This window comes from Rousettus aegyptiacus, unplaced genomic scaffold (genome assembly GCF_014176215.1).
Source record: "Rousettus aegyptiacus isolate mRouAeg1 unplaced genomic scaffold, mRouAeg1.p scaffold_m13_p_2, whole genome shotgun sequence".
Lineage (NCBI taxonomy): Eukaryota > Metazoa > Chordata > Mammalia > Chiroptera > Pteropodidae > Rousettus > Rousettus aegyptiacus.
In genome coordinates this window covers 97,180,509-97,201,099 of record NW_023416295.1, presented here as the reverse complement: position 1 = coordinate 97,201,099, position 20,591 = coordinate 97,180,509, and the positions used below count along the sequence as shown (strand labels likewise).

Genomic DNA, 20,591 nt, shown 5'->3' with positions numbered 1-20,591 from the left:
GCACTGGGAATGGACTCGGAAATACCAGTGGGCTTTGTTGGGGCTGATTACTCACAGCAAAGGAATGACATCCATTTCATTGGACTTTCTAGGAACTTGCCTGCAGCTGGAGCATCCTGGTCCTAGGTCCTCTGTCCAGCACAGAGAGGCCGCTGAGCAGAGAGGCCTGGTGCTGGGGAGGGAAAGTGCAGCTTTGGGTGGACAAGGCCAGGGAGCCCTAGAAGGGCTCGGTGTAATTCTCCTTTTCTTAAGTTGTGCTCTGGGCCCTCCTCCCCTGTGATGACCTAAGGCAGCTTTCTTTACCAGTTTTCCTTGGTCTTCTCTCCCTTCTCTGCTTACCCACCTCTCACGGCAAAGGCAGGCCAAATCCCAGCATGATGGCGGAAACAGAGGAATGTGAACCAGCACGAGATGTGGCCGTGACAGAGGAAATGCCACTCATCTGTGGGGCTCTGGTGATAAAATTGCTCCACCTCACTTAGTCCGCGTGGCCCACCCAGTGCCTAAGTGCTGCCATTGTGCCCTCTTCACAGATGGAATGAGGAGCCCTAGTGAAATCAAAAAATTCTTCCAAGTTTACATAGCAGAGGGAAGAGTTAGGAATGAAGTCCATTTCTGCTCACTTATGAAGCGTGTGGCTTTAGCTACTAGACTACGTTGTGTGTTCTTTACTAGCTGGACTTTTACGAGAATGACAGATTAAGTACTCCCCGAGGGGAAGGGCCACATTTTATTTTTCCTCTATTTATCTCTACAAAATACCCGGAACTCATTTTAAAAAGCAGCTGCCAGAATACATTGAGATGGTGGAGCCACAGCTGCCTGTGGAGGGTCTGGAGGCCACGCACCTCCTTAAGTATTTATCATTAGTGCTGCTACCAGAAGATCAATATTCTTCCTACTCTTATCTCCTGTCACGATGTTTCTGTTTGTGAGTGGCTTCTATGGATCCCTCTCTCTGTGTCTCTAAGCTTCTAGACCACCTCACCCTCGTCCTCTCAGAGTATCTCATATTCAAGTGTCCTGCTGGAGGCTCTCTTGGGTTAGTCATTATCCAGTCAGATTTCCATTGGCCAGTCCCACCAGTCTAACTTTCAGGCACCTGGCATTCCATGCAGCGGGGGTCCCCAAACCCTGGGCCATGGTCCAGTCCGGTACTGATCCATGGCCTGTTAGGAACTAGGCCGCACGGCAGGAGGTGAGTGGTGGGCGAGCCAGCGAAGCTTCATCTGTATCTGCAGCCACTCCCCAGCGCCAGCATCACCGCCTCAGCTCCACCTCAGATCATCAGGCATCAGATCTCCTAGGAGCACCGGTCCCTGGTGTCAAGAAGGTTGGAGACTCCTGACATAGAGGATCACATGGGCCCATCTTTGGTCCAAGTAATCATGGCCAGGTGGCAGGGTAACATGGTACAAAGCATACGGGTTCAGTTTTGTTAACCCTGATTTAAAGATGAGGAACCAGAAGCTCAGAGATATTAAACAACTTGCCTAAGGTCACACATTTAGAAGACAGTGGAATCTAAAATCTAGAGCAGAACACAGGTCCTCTGTTCTAAAGCCTGAGAATTTCTTACTATAATGTGCTACCTTGCTAGGAACATTTTAATTGTGTTTGGTTTGGTTTTTGTGTTGAGAGTAATAAATTGCATTTTGGATCATAGAAAAATAAAATTTCTATAAGGTGTTCCACTCAGATATTTTTTCAATCTGAAGCTTCCATCACTCTGAATAAATGAAAACACATTACCATAAGGTAACATTCGGGTGTTAATGTTAAAACCCTAAGTCTGACATAGAATTGCTTGATTGATAATAATACCATTAATAATAGTAGTGTTAATTAATAACATTAATTACTGCTGTTGGAAGACAGATGAAAATAATAGAACTGCTAATAATCATACTGCAAAAAACCTGTTTAAAACAAAACTGACATGAGTGCACTGGCCTCAGGTGAAGAGGCATTAATTAGCTTTCATCGGCGAGCTCTTTGGTCTGGGGCAAGACGGAGTCTTTCTGGGATCCATCAAATGAGGGGCTCAGTCTAAATAATCTCTATGGATCTTTCCAGCTTCAACGTCCTACAAATCTAGGAATTTGGTTTGTTGCCTCAAAAGGAGCTGAAGAAAGTATGGAAAGTGAGGGCTGTAGAGAAGCCATGCCAACAGACCTCCCTCACCCCAGCAGTTGGGGTGGCCCTCATGGTACCTGGCTATGGGGAAAATACAGAGGTTCTTGCTACAATACTTGAAGACTTCCCATCTGAACCATGTGAACTGGCTGACTTTTAGTGATTAAGAAACTTCCTCCATGGTCGGGCTGACATACACAGTTCATATCAGTGGCCACATCTACTCCCTCTGGTCTCATCTGCTGGACTCTATGAGCAATAGAATTTCCATCCGCACAAGCAGCTGCTGATAGCTGCAGGGTCTGGGGTGGTCTTTGTTAGCCAGCCAGCTGCTTAAACAGCAGGCAAGAGGAGCTTCCTCTGGCTTCCTCTGGACTGCAGCTGTCAGAGCATCTCTGGAACAATGGTTGACTTCCACGACAAGAATGTGTCTAAACCAATTTTTTTTAATGCAGAAAATTATTTCAGGTTGACTTACAAGTTAGTTCAGATATGTTTGTTCTCTGGAATATAAAATATGGCCATAAAGTTCCCAGAATAATGCCTCATGCTAACAAGTACTCAGTAAAGGTTAGCACATTATTATTAATATCGGATCTCACAGAATAAGATTAAAATAATGACAATATTCAAACTCTATTAATCCTTCCAAGATCAGCTCAGGAGTTCTTTCTGGACTCCTCAGCCCATATTTTTATCTCTGGCATTCAGTCATTCCTTCATTTAGCAAATACTTTTCCAGTGCTTGGGGTTCTAGGTGTGGAAGATATCATGCGAACAAGAGTCAAGGTCACTGCCCTTTTGGATTTTGTATTCTGGTGGGTGGAGAGTTTGCAAATCAAAAAAGGAAAAGACAACATTCAGTCAGTCAGTCAATAAAATATTTGCTGAGCACCCAGTATGTGCCAGACACAGTTTTAGGTACTGGGGATACGATGTTGAATAAGACAAATGGTTTTTTAACTTAAGGAGTTTTCTTTTACTGGAGAGACAGACTATGAACAAATGGGTAAAAAGGTTTAGACATGGTCATGTCTGAAGAAAATGAAACAGGCATGTGCTTAGAGCTCAGGGGAAGGGGAAAGGATGCTGCTTTAACCAAGGATATCAGGTTTCAGTAATTTCTAGAGAATACAAATCACAATAAAAACTTGTACTGCACTCATTGTCCATCTTATTTATTTTCCTGCTACATATCAGTAAAGATGTCTCCTGTTTAAACACTGCTCGAATGCTGGCTTAAATATAGTAGTCACCTTCTGTATTTGGGGGATTTCTTAACTGACTTTAGCAGAGAATGGGGAAAACTGTCTTGAACTTAATTGAAGATGCATCTGTAGTGTCTCCACCACAAAAGTGTTAAGAATCTGGAGGTTGTGGGATCAGAGACAGGTAAGGGGTGAGTAGTGGAAAAGAGAACTAGGGGGTAAGATACCGCAGGATGACTCTGAAGAAGTGCTAGAATATGAAGGCTTGATCTCCAATGAAAAGCACTGCATGACATTATTGACAGCTGGAAGTAAAGTCAGGCTCTTTCCCAACCCTACCGTCTGATTATCAGTCTTAACAACACCACTGCCTCACTTTTGTATCAAGCATTTAACTGCCAGGACACTTTTCTTTTGAGCTTGAGGTTTACAGCATCCTTGCGAGATAAAAGTGACAAATACAATTATCTCTTTTTGAGAGTGAGGGAACAGAGAGAAAGGTCAGAAGTCTTATCCAAAGCCACTCAGCAAGCTGAGGGAGAAACCAAGAATAGATGAGTTCTCCTCATTCAGTCTTTCGTTCTTTCGACCACATGGTTCTTCAGTACCGTAATATGCCAGATCTGCATGCATCCATTCTTAACTCTTCTGTGCATTCAGAACAATTATCTGACTTGAGATTTTTCTTCAAAGAATGAACTTTCTGACTCGCTAGCCATGGCCTAGTATTCCTCGACTTCAGCTCTAGCTTCCCACACCTGCCTTTTGGGTGGTGGGGAGAGAAGCAACAGCAATGGGCAGTGTGGGGAGGTGGACACTCGGGACTACAGCTCAGCACAGCTGGTCTCAATTATGGAATGGTGTGCAAGAGCCCCAAGCGCACCCGGATCGAGACTGCTCCTGAATTGCCTGCGTGCAGATTTGAAAAGCTCAGCAAGAGTGTTAACAGAAAGGAGAGCTGCGGGTGGGGTCAGCCTCATGGAGACCTACACCAGGTCCCAAGCCTATCTTCTGTCTTCACTTCCTGGGTTTCCTTCCCTTTAGGAAGATGCACACCAGCCAATGTGGGTGGGCAGTCCTTTGTGAACCTTTTGGAAAGAGGGCGATTTCCTATTCCTCTACCAACCTCCTCACTGGTCTGCTAGCATCAGCTCTCGATGCCAACATGGAGCTCATCATCCCTCCCCTGCTTAAAAGCCTTCGAAACCCTGCTTCTTGCTCTAAGGAGAGGGTCTCCACCTGGCTTGTAACTGCGTGGATGATATGGTCCCTCCTGCCTACTTGGCCAGCATCATTTCAGATCAGCTCCCCTTCCCCACTCTCTGACTCCAGCCACCTTGCCTGCCTCGGGGGTTTGTATAGGCCGTTCCCTGGCCTGGGACACTTTCCCTTCTTTTCCCCTACTGCTTTGCTTAAGTATCTCTTACTCAGCTTTCAGGTCTCAGTCTAAATGTCACTTCCCTTAATTGCTCAGACTACATTGTAGCCCCCCTTATATTTTCTCATAGCGTTTTTCACTTCTCTAAGATAGTACTTATCATAGTTCTGCTTTAAAAACAAAAAACAAAACAACAAAATAACCTGAATTGTTTGTTTAGTAATTCTGCTCCCCTCCACACTCCTCTTTTTGGTAATATGATCTCTCTTAGTCCTTAGAACACTGCCTGGCACTCCATGCATATTTGTTGGATGATTGAAGGCACCCACATGCCCTAAGGGTTGAGAGGACATTTCAGATCACTGAATCCAATGAGTCTCCGTTACAGCATTCTTGTCATATGTGCCCAATTCTGCTTCAATGCCTCTGAGCAGTGGGACTTGCTGTCTCTCAGCGTAGCCCCTTCGATCTAAGACAGCAACCCTGCTGTTGGTTAAATGCTCAGGCTGGCCCTGAGCATGTTATTTAGCTCATCTAAACCTTGATCTCCTCCTCTGTAAACAGTAGTCTTGATGATGCCCACCTCACAGTTGTGATTATGAAGTGACGTCGGCCATGTGAAACTTGGTGCCATGTGATGGTTCAATAAGTGTGAGATGTTATTGCCACCATAATCATCACAGAAGGTGAGATTTTCCTTACATCGCATTATGATCGATTTTTCTGTACGTCTGGTTCTTCCTCTGGGGTTGCACAGAATGCGTCTGACATGGTCCACAGGATAGCCATTGGTGTCTGAGGACAGCATCTTATTGAATATGAATCTCCTCATTTCCAGTTTACCCTGGGACAGATACTGTACCAGTTTCAAGCTTCTCACCATTTTGGCCTCTCTCTGAATGATTTCTTTGTCTATGCCCCCTCACTTCTCAGGCCATCCTAGAGAGGAAGAATGTGCTGGTCCAAACAGATCCAGAGGCATAGACATCAGAGTAGAGAGTGACAAGGAATTACCTAGCCTCTGGACCCAACCAAAGAGTAAGGAACCTTCTGGGCTATTTGGCAAACCTTCAGGAAAGTCCTCCATCATGAGATGGGAACTGAAGGAGACATCGTGGTCAGGGTAGGTCTGACCTCAGGCAAAATCTAACTGTCCCTGTCTACCACCTCTTTTCTCTTTACCTCTTTATTTAAAGGCTATAACTCAGGTGCCCAATGACTACATGACACTCCAGCTTACACATGGAATGTCCTACCTAAACAACCACTAAAGCTGTGTAGATTTTCTTTTTAGAACTTACTAGTCTTTCGTTATACCTTTTCAAGATCCTTTCTCTCCTGAGTTGATAAACTAAATTAATTCCTGTTAAAGTGTTAATGACTAACCTTCCCGCTTAGCATTCACAATAACCTCTCCCCTTGCCCCCTACACATCACACCCACAAAGGGTTGGATAAATTTGAACTTTAAATATGAATGTCAGGATCTGTGATGGAGTTAATTTTGAGCAGGTGGAGGGCTCTCTAATTCACACTTTACAGGTAGCTTCCTATTCCGGCTATGTATTAAGCCAACCAACCCTACAAATAATATCTGGTAGAAAGGAGGGCTGTTCTAGTGAATAGTCAGTTAATATGAAGACCGCCATCTACTGGCAGATGGTATCTGTTGGCCCTATTGGTGTGCTCAATAAGTTATTGGTATGCATGGAGTTTCCTGATTGGGTTGCCTGAGTGAGGAGAACCAGTCATCTCCCTCATTCCTTTTCTCTAACTTTTCTTTTACTACTATTTTTTTTTTTACTTTGATTCTTTAATGTACACAACATTTCACAGAGCCTTTGAGCTGGAGGGGTCTTTGGAGGGTATAAAGTTTGTAAGCCATTAACACTTTAGTATAAATTAACCTATTTGACTACTACCAGTCCAGAAATTGAGCTGAAATTCCAAGGAGATAACAAGATGACAAATTGGTTGTCTTTCTTTCTTCCTCCCTCCCTCTTTCTTTTTCTTTTGTTTTTCTTTCCATGCACACACACCACTTTCTCTCTCTCTCTCTCTCTCTCTCTCTCTCTCTCTCTCTCTCTCTCTCTCTCTCTCTCATTAAATATAGAAGTCTGCTCAAAAACAAAATCCTACTTGTGAATAGGAAAGGATGAGAAAACATTTTCATTTACAAAGAGATAGCTATGAACATTTTTAGAAGGTATTAGTCCATTGGCCTTAATTACTCTATCAAGTCTCATTTGTGCCCATTTCTGAATCTCCACAACAAATGCAAATTCCTGTGAAAGTCTCCAATCTTTAGAATCTATATGTCCGGTTTCTTCAACCTCTCTAGCAGTTATCTCCCTTCCTTCCAATAAGAAGTGTAAATAACTTTGCCATACCCTTATGCATATATTTCATGTATGGTGTGTCCATCTGGCCTCTTGTTATGGGCTATTACTTCCTGAAGACTATTGGCTTCTCTTTCTTAGTATCTTATCACTGTGCTAAGTGTAAGTTTCAGCACTGGCCACCCGACTACGTTTGTTCATTGGTTAGGGCTCAAACAGTAGTAAATTGGTGGGTAAGAAAGTCCTTGTTCAGTGCAGAAGTCATTGTAGATCTCCATATACCTGCTTCTGTGTGTGGGTTGCCAGGGAGAACAGTGGTTTACCAACTAAAGAGTAAATGTCCCTGAGGAGACAGGAAGACTTTCCAAGTGATATTCAGGCTTGAATTGCTTTAAGGGAATCAACTTCTGGATCTTCACTTCTGTTTCTACCCTACCCTAAAACTGACTTGCTTGACACTGTGCCCACAGTTGGGGATCAGGCCTGTGCTTCCTCAGTGGCCCTTTGTCTACTTCACGAAAAAGAAAAAATTATTAACTCTTATCTATCCCAAAACTTACTATGGTATATTAGGCCAAGTGTAAAAGCCTCCATGGTATCAAAGGACAACTAAAAATATTAATGAAGGTAACATAAATCTCTGAAGCTTTGTGTCTTTCCGTGTCTTATATATATTTCTGTTAAGGGTAAAGCATATTATTTGAAACAGGGTCCTTTGACCCATTTGGGGGATATGTTGAATTCAGATATGTTGTGAGGATATATAGTGACTCAGTTAAAGTGATCATTTTGTTTAATAAATCTACCCATTCATGCTTCAATGATTGTCAAAGAAAATACCTGTATTGCCATTATGTAAATCCCATGAAAATAAAGTGGATGAAAGTAGGAAACATTAAAGATGATGGTGCCTTATTTCATCCAGGTGATAAATGCATGGTAAAACTTCGAGCCCGATCTCTCTATCAGTGTCTATCTATCTATATCTATCTATCTATCATCTATCTATCATTTTCAAATTAAAAACTTAAACATTTGTCATGGGGGTATATTTTAACATACATTGATTTGTATTGAAAAATAAAGACTAGAATTTTTTGTTTGTTTGTTTTTTTGGACAGAGAATAAATCTACTCTAGATGATTGATTTACAACAATGATTGTAAATTATTGATTAGGCTAAATTGTAGATGTCATTCATAAACTGAATATGTTAAATCTGTTGCTTTTAAAAGTTGGAAAAGAATAAAAATAAAGCATGCAATAATATAAAATAATTTATAAGAAAATTTTAGCAAATGTTTCTTGAACAATATTTCAATTTGTTTAATTCTTTCTAAGTATATCAAATTAGAAAAGAAAAAAGAAAAACAAGGATAATTAATAATCATTTGATGAGTCTTGGTAAAGTATTTCAGGTGACATCTCAGAAACAGAGAAAGTTAATGACTGCAAAGACTAGATAATAGACATTTGTAAGTCAGATGTTTTCCAATTCATTGCTTTCAGTGATATCAGGGGAGGACCTAATCGAGTTGTCAGCTGATAGATTATTAAAAATAATTCTTGATGATAGAGCAGTATGTTATTTTTGGCATAGAACTTGGAAAGAGTTCAGAGAGTTAAATCATATTGCTATAATAAAACTCCTTCCAAACTTATTTATGTGAACAAAGTTTCCCAGCATTACTTCTATAAAAATGAAAAGCAGGAATAGAATGGATACTACTCCCTGTCTTATTCTAATAAGTAATATCATGCACGGCTACATAAAGTAATTAAAAATAAAGGCCTCATTTACTTCATTGAGACAATTTTCTAATAAAAAATTTTAATTGAACTCTTTTTAAGAAAATAGATTCGCATGCAGTTGTAAGAAATAATACACAGATATCTCGTGTATCCTATACCCAGTGCTAACATTCTGCAACTCTATATAGTACAATAGGCTAGGATATAGATACCGACACTGAAGGTATAGAATATCGCCGTAACCTTGAGAATCTCCCCTTCCATCCTGTCCTTCCTTAACCAACAATCTCTTCTCCATTCCTATAATTTTGTTATTTCAACAATGTTATATAACAGAATCTTACATGATGTAACCCTTTTTTTCACCAGCAATATTCTCTGGAGATTCATGCAGGTAATTGTATGTATCAATAGTTATTCTTTTTATTAGTGATATTCTGTGGTAAGGATGTACCAATTTGTTTAACCATTCACATAATGGAGGATATCTGGGTTGTCTACAGTTGGGGGCTACTACAAATAAAGCATCCATAAACATTTCTATGCAGGTCATCTCCCTCCATCCCCCTGCAAAAACAAAAACAAAAACAAAAACAAAAACAAAAAAACCCTGTTTTTTGTTGTCTTGGATGCAAACATACTTTTCCCATGCAAGTTTTTGTGTGAACATAGTTTTCATTTCTTTGGGAGAAATACCCATGAGTACAGTTGTTGGAATATGTAGTAGTTGCATATTTAATTTTTTTAACTGCCAAACTGTCTTACAAAGTGTCTGTACCATTTTATATTCCCTCCAACAGTGTCTGAAGCATCCAGTTTTTCTGCATCTTTGCCAGCATTTGGTGGTGTCATTTATTTTTACACATTATTGTGTTATACACTTAAAATTTTAGAATAGTTTTAGATAGAAAAGTTACAAAGAGAGTTCCATGAAAGCAACTGAGAAATGATGAAGAAATTGAGTTCCTCACCCAGTTTCCCCTGCTGTTAACAGCATAGGTCAGTGTGGTGATTTTGTCACAAATGAGAAACCAACATCGACACATTACAGCTTCACAGTTTGTTCGGATCTTCCTAATTTGTTCTTAGCGTCCTTTTTCTGTTCGAGGATTCCACCTGGGGTACTATGTTACTTTTATTTGTCATGTCTCCTTAGCCTTTCTGGTCTATAACAGTTTCTTAGACTTTACATGTTTTTTGTTTGTTTGTTTTGTTTGTTTGTTTGTTTTCGTATTTGCACAAGCTGGCCTGATGCAAGGAATGAGCAGTATCTACCCACGAAGCCAGACAGTGCTCTCTGCTCTATTAAACATTAAAGTACAAATGGCTGTTCCCTGTGAGACACCTCAGAGGAGAAAGGAACACTTGGGGGGTTGGGAGAACATCACACAGCAGAGGCCCATCTTCACAAAAAGGGCTTGATAATAATTTCCAGGGAAGAGCAAGGCACGGTCAGCTGGAATTTGGTGATAATGTCAGGATGAAGAACCCTTAGCCTTCCAAGTCTCTGACCCCTGGAAGAGATCTCAGCACATCGCCCTGGGGAGAAAGGGGGGCCTTTTGATGCTTTGATCACATATCCCCTCTTCACTGGGAAGCACATCAAGTCGCTGCATAATTCTGTCCAGTAGCCCTTGGATTATCTCAAAACCAGGAATCTTGTTGTAATAAACAGCACAGAGCTCCCTAAAGTTTCTTATACCTGCATCTCTGCTAGAATCTTTCACTATAAAGACAGATTTCAAACAGTTTCAGAGTAAGGGGCATCTTCCGATTTGCCGCTATGATCTTTAGGAGGCCATGAAGAAGGGGAGTTCTGCCACCTGAAATTCAGCTGTTTTAGGATTACTGATGTGGATTGCCTTTGATGCAGAGATATCTAAGCTAAGTTTATCAGCAGTATCTTCTTGAGAGCACAGAGGCGAGGTAAGTGCTTCAGTGAATCCGGTGGTTACCATGTCATGTCTTAGAAGCTCTGTAATATAATTAAGGAGAAATTGATTAGCTATGGTGTACGTTTTGGGGAGAGTCATCGGAAAGTTGTTATGTATGTAAGCAATAGCTGCAAATTCTACAATATCACTTGCGTGGACAATGTCGACTTTGGTCAGAGGGATTTTCAATCGCAATCCGATTCCCATCACCAGGGACTTCTGACTTTAAGTACATCCTGGTAAGAAGATTAGCCAGATTTTCTGGAGTTTCTCTGACTGTAACTTTTTTTGTTAATTAGATCAGCTCTCACCATCTCTTTCAGTAAGCCAGATTGGGAAAGGTATATGATTTTCCATTAGGAAAAACTACCTCAGTTGCTTCAACTGTAAGTAGATTCTCACAATATTCACTGAACATGGTCACAATAATATCAAGAACTATTTTTGCCTTAGTAAAGGCAGGTCCTGTGCATTCGATAAACACATTTCTATATTTACTGTTATTTTGAAATTATTTCCAATGATGATCAAAGGCACTGAAAGGATACCAACATTGCTATCATTGATAACTGAGTACAAGGGTTTATTTTCAATGATATGTAAATAATGTTTAAGGTGGTTGTCAGTCTTGTATATGTTCATCAGTGTACTCCTTTGTCTTATTTAGAGACTTAAATTTGATATCTGAAAGTTACTTTGCAGTATAAGTAAATAGGTCTGACAATGTGTCCAAAATTACGGATACCAAGAGCAACCAACGCTCTTTTCCTGCAAATGTTCTGATGTAATTTCTCTTAAAGTTCAATGAAGCTGTCATATCAATCTTCAGTAAACTTTTTATTTTGGAAAATGGCTGCTACAGCCTAAGGGCATATTTTAGCTGTCTCTTCTGTGATGATCAATTTCTGGATTTCTCCATTAGGTATTACCCATTTATACATTGGAGACTTTATCCTTTCTTTGAGGTCTTTAAGTCTTTGAACCAATCCTTCTAGACATAGGAGATCATATCTGTTGGAGAGGACGTCAATTTTGTAAAGAACAACATCAGATGCCCCCTTGGCCTTTTCATTACCTTGTTTCTTATAGTTTCCTTTTCAGAAGTGACTTCATTAAGTTCCATACCAAATTTAAAACATAGTTTATCAAATTCTTGGTAGGCATAGATCTGGCCCAGGGCTTCAAAGAGCAGATCATGCTTCACGCTGACAGTCGGCATGGTGAGTTGGACCCACTGCCAGACTTTTCTTATTTTCAATGACCTTAAGAGTTTTGAGGCATGCTGGCCAGGTATTTTGTAGAATATCCTTCAATGTGAGTTTGTTTTGTTTTTCTCATGGTCAGACTGGAGTGAGGGGATTTGGGGAGGATGACATGCCATTCCCATCACATCATTTCAAAGGTACATGCAGTCAACATGACTGATGACGTTAAGCTTGGCCACCTGGTTGAGGGGGTGTTTGCCAGGTTTCTCCACTGTCGAGTTACTCTTTTTCTCATCTTTACATCCTTACTTTATTCTTCAGAAGCAAGTTACTGAGGGCAGACCACTCTGGGCATTAAGTTCTACCTTTATGAGGAAGGAGTACCTACTTAAATTTTTTGGAATTCCTCTTTATGAGAGATATTACAATTTTTTTTAATTCACGGATATTATCATATATATGTATAAAATTTTTATTGGTTTCAAGTATACGGTACATTGGTTAGACATTTATACAGTTTATGAAATGATCCCCCCGGTTACTGTATCTTCTCTCTGGCTCTACACACAGTCATTACATTACTGCTGACTGCATTCCCTCTGCCATGCTTCCCATCCCCATGACCATCTCTCAACTACTAATTTGTACTTCTTTAAACCTTCACCACTTTCTACCAGCTTCCCTCACCCCACCCCCCACCAGTGCCCCTCACACACACCCTCCCCTCTGGCTGAACGGACATTCATTTTTGGAGCAGTTTTAGGATATCAGAAAAATTGAGCAGAGTATAGAAAGTTTTCATATGTTCCACCTCTTCCTCTTCTGATCCCGCCCCAGCATTCAGTTTTCCCTATTATTAATGTCTTGCCTTAATGTGGTACCTTTGTTATAATTGATAAATAAATATTGATACATTACTATCTAAAGTCCATAGCTTACTTTAGATTCACTTTTTCTATTGTACGGTTCTATGGGCTTTGACAACTGTATAATGTCATTCATCTCCCATTACAGTACTAAAATGCAGTATACAAAATAGTTTCATTCCCCTAAAAATACTTGCACGCCATTCCTCCTTTCCTCAAATCCCTGGAAATCACAGATTATTTTTTACTGATTCTATAGTTTTACCTTTTCCAGAATGTCATATAGTTAGAATAGTTTCACTGCTCCGAACATCCCCTGTGCTCCACCTAGCTATCCCTCCTATCCTTCAAATCACTGGTAACCCCCGATCCTTTCATTTTAACCATTTACTTATACATTTTTATTTGGAAATGTTTATATCAGTACAGTGCAACTAAATTTTAAGAGACACTGGATGTCATTAGTTTTGGATATCATTAATTTATTACAAAAGAGAGACATGGAAATTATTTACACGATGAGATTTCAGAACTTTAGTGGAATGGGCAGTTTCATGGGGTGCCATTTCAATAGTGATTTATTTCAGTCTACGTACTTTCCAAGAAAGTCGCCATCTCTAAATAAGAAATAATCCTTGTTGGCTAGAACTACTTTGGTACTGCCGCATTCTGGAAGAAGAACTTTATCTCCAACTTTTGTGCTAACTGGTTGACTCTCTCTACCCTTTCCTTTAGAGCCCGATCCAACAGCTACTATTGTTGCTTGTAATACTTTTCCTTGAGATGTTTCTGGAAGCATAAAGCCTCCTTTGGTTACGGTTTCCGCAGCACTCCTTTCAACTAATGCTCGGTCAAAGAGGGTAAGAAACTTTCTAAATGCCTGTCCCGCCACGACTTCTGCCACTGCTCTCGCACTGTGGCCTCAAGGAGACACCTGGAGTCTGGCCATGTGAACTTTGGGGAAAAAAGCACCACTGATCTTTTAATTGTCTCCATAGTTTTGCCTTTTCCAGAATGTAATATTGTTAAAATCATACAGTGTGTACGTAGCCTCTTCGGATTGGTTTCTTTCACTTAGCAATATGCTTTTGAAGTTCCTCCATTTCTTTTCATGGCTTAATAACTTATTTCTTTGAAGCACTGAATAATTTTCTATTGTATGGATGTACCTCTGTTTATTCATTTATCCATTGAAGGACATTCATTATTTGGCAATTATGAATAAAACTGCTATAAACATTTGTGCACAATTTTGTATGGACATAAGTTTTCAACTCATTTGCTGGATTATATGGTAAGACAACATTTAGCTCTGTAAGAAGCTTCCAGATTGTCTTACAAAGTGGTTGTACCATTTTGCATTTTCACCAGCAATAAATGAGAACACCTGTTGCTCTCTCTCCTCCCCAGCATTTAGCGCTATCAGCGGTTAAGGTTTTAACCATTCTAATAGATATATAGTGCCTGCTGTTTTAATTTGCAATTCCCTAATGATATACGATATTGAGCATCTTTTCATATGCTTATTTGTAATCCGTATATCTTCTTTGATGAGGTGTCTATCAAATCTTTTGCCCACTTTTTAAATTGGATATGTTTTCTTATTGTTGAGTTTTAAAAGTTCTTTGTATATTTTAGATAACAGTCCTTTATCAGATGTGTGTTTGGCAGAGATTTTCTCCCAGTCTTTGCATTCTCTTAACAGTGTCATTCATAAATTAAAAGTTTTTTAATTTTAATGAAATCCAGCTTACTGACTTTTTCTTTCCTGGATCATGCTTTAGGTATTGTGTTTAAAAGTCATGGCAAAATCCGATGCCATGTAAATTTTCTCCATGTTATCTGCTAGAAGTTTTATAGTTTTGCATTTTATATTTAGGTTCATGATTTATTTTGAGTTAATTTTTGTGAAAAGTATAATGTCTGTGTCTAGATTAATTTTTTTTTGCATGTAGATGTCCAATTGTTCTCAATACGATTTGTTGAAAATACTGTCCTCTCTCCATTGACTTGCCATTAATGCTTAGTCAAAGATCAGTTGGCTATATTTGTGTGGTTCTGTATCTGAACCATTCTGTTCCGTTGATCTATTCGGCTATACTTTCACCAATACCTCACTATCTTGATGACTGTAGCTGTATAGTAAGTCTTAAAATCAAATAGTGTTCATCTTCTGACTTTATTCTTTTCCTTTAGCATTGTGTTGGCTATCCTGGGTCTTTTGCCTCTCCATATAAACGTTAGAATTGGTTTGTTCATATCCACAATGTAACTTGATGAGATTTTGACTGGGATTATGTTGAATACAGAGATCATATAGAAAGAACTACTTCTGAACAATTAGAGTCTTCCTATCTATGAAATAAAATCTCTCTCCATTTATTTAGATCTTTGATTTCTTTCATCAGGGTTTTATAGTTTTCCTCATATAGATCTCTTACACATTTTGTTAGCTTTATACCTAAGTATTTTTTGGATGCTAATGTAAACAGTGGTAGGTTTTAATTTTTAAATTAAAAAATATACTTCTGTATATTAACCTTGTGTCCTACAACCTTACTATAATTATTTATTAGTTCCAGAAGGGTTTTGCTGTCGTTGTTTCGTTGTTAGTTCTTTGATATTTTCTACATAGACAATCATGCCATCTGCAAACAAAGAAAGTTTTATTTCTTCCTTTTCAATATTTTACTTCCTTTCTTGTCTCATTGTCCTAGCTAAGACTTCCAGTCTGATATTGAATAGGAGAGGTAAGAAAGGATATCTTTGCCTTACTGATTCAAGTGTATTTTAACTATTTGAATGGGTATATCTCATGATTTTATTTGCATTTCCCTAATGACAAATAATATTAAGTATTTCCATGTACTTATTGGCTATTCATATGTTCTCTTTGGTAAAATGTCTTTTCCTGTCTTTTGCTCATTTTTTAATTGGATTGTTTGCTTTTTAACTGTTAAGTTTTGAGAGTTCTTTATACATTCTTGATACTAGTACTTTGTAGGTTTGCAAATATCTTTTTCCTGTCTGTAGCTGGACTTTTTATCTTCTTAAAAGAGTCTTTGCAGAGCAAAAGTCTAATTTATCAGTTTTTCCTTCTATAGATTGATTACACCTTTGTTGTCAAGTCTAAGAACTCTTTGCTTAGTTCTAGATCCTAATGATTAAAAAAAAAACTTATAGTTTTACAATTTACATTTAAGTTTGTGATCTATTTTGAGTTAATTTTTGTATAAGGTGTAAGATTTAAGTTGAGTTTTTATTTTTTACTTTTTAAAATGCCTATGGCTATCCAATCGCTCCAGCACCATTTGTTTAAAAATCTATCTTTCTTCCATTGTATTGCTTTTTTGCATCTTTGTCAAAAGGAAGCTGGACACATTCGTGCGGGTCTATTTCCATGTTCTCTATTCTGTTTCATTCATTGCTATATCTGTTCTTCGCCCGTTAACACATAGATTTGATTATTTATTGTAGCTATAAAATAAGTCTTGAAACCAAAATTTTCTTGATTATTTCCCAATTTGTTTTTCTTTTTCAAAATTGTTCTGGCTCTCCTAGTTCCTTTGTCTTTTCATATAAATTTTAGAATAATTTTGAACATATTTACCAAAGATTGTGCTGGAATTTCGATAAGAAGTATGTTTCACATGTATATCAATTTAGGGAGAATTGGCATATTTACTATGTTGAGTTTTCCAATACATAAACATAGCTTGTCTTTCTATTTAAATCTTATTGATTTCTTTCATCATCATTTTATAATTTTAGGTGTATAAGTCCTGTATAAGTCTAACATGTTTTGTTAGATTTATATGTATTCACATGCATTTAGGTTTTTAAGGAATTGCGATATGGCTTTATATTTTTTATTTTGGTATCTACTTAATTATTGCCAGTATATGGGAATATAATTGATTGATTTTTATATGTCTATCTCATATTCTATGATATTGCCAAACTCGTTTATTAGTTCTAGAAGTCTTCCGTAGATTCTTAGGGATTTTCTTTATAGACAATCATGTCATCTGCAAATAGGGATGGTTTTATTTCTTTTTTTCTGATCTATATGCTTTTTATTTCCTTTTCTTGCCTTATTGCCCTAGCAAGAACTTCTAGCACTATGTTGAATTAGAGCAGTGAAAGCAGACATAATTGCCTTGTTCCCAGTCTTAGGAAAAAAGCATCTAGTCTTTCACCTTTAAGTATAATTTTAACTGTAGGTTTTTGGTAGGTGTTCACCAAGTTAAGCAAGTTTTCTATTTCTGTTCTTTTTTTCTGAGAGTTTTTTTTTTTTTCAAATCATGAATGGATGCTCAGAAACACAATTTGAATTTTGTCAAATGCTTTTTCTGCATTGGTTTATATGATCATATAATTTTTCTTCTTTAGCGTGTAAATATGGTTGATTACATTGAAGCATTTCAACATATCAAACCAGTCTTCCATCTCTGGAATAAATACTGCTTGGTCAAAATGTATAACTCTTGTTATATATTGTTGAATTCTGTTTGCTAATATTTTGTTAAGAATTTTTGTCTATATTTATGAGATTTATTGGTCTGTAGTTTTCATTCTTTCCACTCTTTGTCTAGTTTTGGTATCATGGTAATAATAGCTTTGGAAAATGAATTGGAATATGTTTCCTCTCCTTCTGTTTTCTGGAAGAGATAGTGTAAAATTAGTGTTAATTCTTCTTTAAATGTCTGGTAAAATTCTTCAGTGAAACTCTCTAGGTCTACAGATTTTTGGGGGTGGAGAAATTATAAAATTATGAATTCAATTTTAAAATACTTATAGGGCTATTCAGATTATTTATTTCATATTGGGTGAGTAATTTTTTTGTAATTATAAGTTTTTTATTTTTGAGGAATTGATGCATTTTATCTAAGTTGTCACTTTTATGAAACTAGAGTGGGTTAAAGAATTTCTTTATTATCATTTTAATGTCTTCAGGCTCTGTAGTTTCATTCTTTGTATTGATTATTTGTACCTTTTCTTTTTTCTTGTCAGTCTTTCTGGAGGTTTGTCAATTTTATTGATCTTTCCAAAGAACCAGCTCTTCATTTCACAGATTTTCTCTATTATTTTCTGTTTGCAAATTTCATTGATTTCTGTTCTTATCTTTAATATTTCCTTCCTTTCATTTGCCCTTGGGTTTATTCTCTCTTCATTTACTAGGTTCTTGAGGTGGGAGATTTGGTTATTGATATGAGACTTTCCTCTTTTTTAATATAAGCCCACATATTTTCTTCTCAGCGTTACTTAACTGTGTCTCAAAACTTTTGATATGCTGTATTTTCATTTTCTTTTGGTTCATTGCAATTTTGGATTTCCCCCAAGATTTTCTGTCTTTCCATGGATTATGTAGAAGTGTTTCGATATTTTCCTGTTAATCTTTTCATTACTGATTTCTAGTTTGATTCCACTGTGGTTGGAGAACACACTCCGTATTAGTTCAACTCTTTTATATTTGCTGAGATTTGTTTTTATGACTCAGGAAATGGCCTACATTGGTATTTGTATGTTTAAAATTTTCTTATCAAAATGTATAATATTTTATATTGTGTTGATCAATTGTGTACTAATAAAAATTGCTATTAGAACCTACTACAGAATAATAATTTTTACGATTAGAACATAACAGTTACAGAAACTTTGAAAATTATGTTTCTGAATATATTTTTGTGGAAAAGAGTTACATAGGTAAAGTGAGGTAGAAATATGACTTCAAAGGGAAGAAGAAACAATGTAAATTCCCAACCATAAAGAAGAATTTGTTCATACATTTTTAAATGGTCACAGGGTTATTCAGATTATCTATTTCATATTGAGCAAATTGTAGTTTGTTTTTATTATTTGTAAGTTTGTGTGTTTTTTGAAGAATTGATGGATGATGTTGTATATCAAATAATCATGGTAACTATTTTCCATTGGATATAAGTAAAAGTGTGATTTAAAAATTTTATTTTAAAATACCAATATTAAAAGACTTTGGAAATTACATCCAGTTTAACTATGTATTTAAACTTTTGATGTAAACCTTTGAATGTCAACTTACAAATGGAAGAGAGAATACATAATTTAAAAAAATTTTATGTGTGGTAGAGAGTAGGGTTGAGTAAGCAAGCACCATTTGAAGACCACTATTCTGGAACACAATGCTGAGTTTAGTGAGGAGGCATGGATTAAGATATGATAAGTATGTGATTAAGATGATGTACCTCATTGGATATTTATTCATTCATTCAAGTGGCCATATTTAAATAACATTTATTATGTGCTTCTTCCTCTGTTAAGCACTAAGAATATATATATGACTGATTCAAGGTCCCTGCTTTCAAGTAGAGCATTACTTACCAAGAAATACCGGCAACACCACCATTCAGAGGAGTGTCATGGTCTGTCTCTGTCCTCTAACTTTAATTGCTGAAATGGGACAATGGATGAGGGTATGCAAGGGTGTCACTGTTAAAACCTAGAGTAAAGAACTATACAGCCTCACCCCAAAACTTCTATAGTTACTTTCATCTATAGCACACATCATCTGCACTAATCAGTTCACACAATGAGAGGGGTAACAGGGCACAAGCTGTAAGAACTTAAGCAAATTATAGGCATACAACTTAGTCACAGAAGTTTGACTTGAGAGGGTTTACCGCAAATGAAGCCTGGCTTCTCATTTCAGACCTCCTCCACCTCAGACCAGCCAGATCCTCCTACTTGAGGAAGAAAGACAGTGCAATGTGGTGAAGTGGGAAGGGCTTGGTGAGAACCAGAGGACGAGGATCTTGTCTAAATTGTAACTTGGTGCCACCTTAAATAAGTGACTCCTCTTTTCTGAGCCCCAGTGTCTTCATCGTCAAAAGGAGGGGGTTGGACTAGATGATTTATAAGGGCCTTTCAATCTGAGGACTCTATGATTCTAAGTCTCTCCTGGCCAGGTTTCACATATAACCCCCAAGTCCCAAGCACTCTTCTCATGACTTGCTAGAGTTCCTCATTCTGAATTAGGTCCCTTGCACAGAATCTTTTTAATTCACATCTTTCTCAGACCAAGTTCTGCCAACTTATAGTCTCCTCCTGCTTACCTTCTCTGAGAGTATCCATACTTCTCCATGTTCTCTCTCTCCTCCAGCTGCTTCCTCAGGCTGCCTCCATCAGAGCAGTGGCTTCGCGCCTGACTCTTTCTTGACTTGGTTCACACTTCCTGTTTCCGGGATGCCACTCTGGTGCCACAGTCAGCCAGGCAATTTCGAATTCCTGGATCATTAGCTCATGAATGTGGACACACCAACAGAACAGCATTCAAGGGGAAAAGGTGCCTGCACCTATAATGGGCAAGAGCTCTTCTACCACACCTTAAGAATGATGCTTCTCTCTTATGCAAAGAAGGCTTTAGGTCCTCAAAGGCCACAACTGTATTGAAGCCAAAAAACCTTTTTTTTCCTGTATCTAGGATTAGTCTTCAAATCTGACACTCAAGAAAATATAGCAGATAGTCCAGATAATCTAAAACAGTGGAATTTACATATCCTATCTTTTGTCTCTATAAGCCATCAAAATACCTGGAAACTATCAAAACACATTAATGTTTCTCAGCACTAAATTGGGACAACCAGATACTATGCACCTCCTGAAGTGATGCAATAGACAGTACACTGCACCATCTATGCGGTGTTCTTGCTAAAACGATGAACCTCACCAAGCTTTTAAATATATACCTTTACAAAGAACATAGGAGATAGAAGAATAACTTAAATATGCCACAAGG

General features: G+C 37.9%; 1 pseudogene; it reads right to left on the bottom strand.

Moving 5' to 3' along the window:
- Positions 1-10,194: 10,194 nt before the first annotated feature.
- On the bottom strand, positions 10,195-11,965 carry LOC107513434 (annotated as a pseudogene).
- Between the last annotated feature and the right edge of the window lie 8,626 nt (positions 11,966-20,591).